We start from the raw sequence: 1,954 nt of genomic DNA, 5'->3' as shown, positions 1-1,954 counted from the left end.
ACTGGCAGAGTGCACCCAGAACTGGTTTGAACTGGGTCCAGGACCCTAACACATAGAGAACAAAGACATTTCTAAAGAAGAGCTGATTACATATGTTGCATTTCTGTCGTTTTGGAGTTGCCTAATTTAGATAAAGATATTTTTAGAACAACCTGTGTGGTGTCCATTTGTGGTGTTTCACTGTATTGCTGTGGGTGTTGGTGCAAATACTTTATACATTGTTTTGGGGATAAGCCTGCCTGCTCGTGCCAAGCTACCAAGGGGGTGACAGGGGTCATCTACAGTGTGTTTCCGCCTTACCCTGACTTGAAGTAAGGGTCCCTATTTGGTCAAAGGTACCTACCTCTGCCAACTAGAGACCCCCATTTCTAACAGTAGTCAATATTTTGATAGGTTGATACTTTTGTAGGCTTTTTTCAGGAGCACAACCCATTTGCAACACCATTTTGTAATGCCAAAAAAGAATATGGGGAAATAGGATCAAGGATGCTCAAAGAAATAAAAATCTGGGTAGGGAAATGTCAAACACAGGCAGGTGTATCCAACCAAATCAAAATGTGATTAGAATAAGTGAATATGCATGAAATATTAAAAAGTGCATTCAAGGAAGATTTCATGGAAGGCATCTAAAGTTAGTGAAATGTTAGCAGTACACTGCAAGTGCAGAGGTTTCTACCATAGACCATTAGGACGGAGCAAGATAACTACAAGAACCAAAATAATAAACAAACTCAAGTCTGTGAAATTTGACAAATAAAGTATGATGATTCAAATCCATAAAATTGTTTAATTTCTTGAAGACATGTTTATATTTATTTACTAAACCTAAGCGATGTTTGTGGGAGATTTGGCAAAATTGAGAAAAGCAGACTAATCTATTTGAAATGGAATGAAAAAAAAAGATTTAAAACAACATATAGAAGACATTTCCAAAGCGCTTTTAAAGTAAGTGCACTAAACACACAAGTGTGATAGTTTTTAATAAAATAGTAGGGGAGTTTTGTTTTAAATATTTTCACATATTTTTATTTTAAAATTGTCATTTATACATTTTTATTGTATGTGGCCAATACAGTAACTGCAAAGGGTTTCTGGAACGTGTCATGCTAGGGTGTTAACTAGCTGGCTTACAGTATAGGGTTGGAGTATTAAAGAAAGTAACCTTCTGAATACTTGAACTCAATTAATCTAATCATGAACCATTGTGGAAGGATGGAAGCCCAAAAAAATGCAACGATATTGGCATAACGGAGTGCCTTAACGTATTGATTTCTTAGATGTGACGGGAGTGCAAATCTCCTTACAATGGAACCAATTGTCTAATAGTAGGATCATGTTGCATATAATGGTTAGACAAGTTTGGAGTTCCACACATTGACTCTGTCTGAATGCTGGAAATTATTTAATATTTTCTGGCCGATTGCAAGACCAGCTGCGCTACAATGATCTTCACAACGTCTGCATATTGGCCTTCACTTGAACACTCAGGTTTTTCTTTGTGGGTGAATTTGGATCTGGGTTTCTTTCATAGAACCTTTCTTTCTTTTTATAGGGGGATAGACAAATACTTCGCCGCTGCTGACTTCCCTAAGATCTTTTAAAGCATTAAAATTAATAGAGAACAGGAAGAAAGGGTTCCTTTCAGTAATCCATATAAAAGTTTTCTCATTTACATTTGTTTACTGAGATTTTTCATTTCCCTCGTTCTGTGCACTCTTTCATGATTTTCCACCAAAACTACATCGAATTCAGCTACATTTGAGCTAATAAACGAATTATTATGGTTAAAATGTGTCGCTTTGTAGCTCACAGTGGGCTCAACCTAAGGGTTTTCATGTAACTTTTCATGCCTTCTCGTACCTCCCCCAACCCCACCTAAACAAACACTTGTTAAATATTGGTGGGTATAACTGATTACTCTCACAAATTCAGCATACACTGTGTTTGGTTTCAC

The sequence above is a fragment of the Triturus cristatus genome, chromosome 1_1, assembly GCF_964204655.1.
Source record: "Triturus cristatus chromosome 1_1, aTriCri1.1, whole genome shotgun sequence".
Lineage (NCBI taxonomy): Eukaryota > Metazoa > Chordata > Amphibia > Caudata > Salamandridae > Triturus > Triturus cristatus.
Note: the sequence above shows the minus strand (reverse complement) of the source record.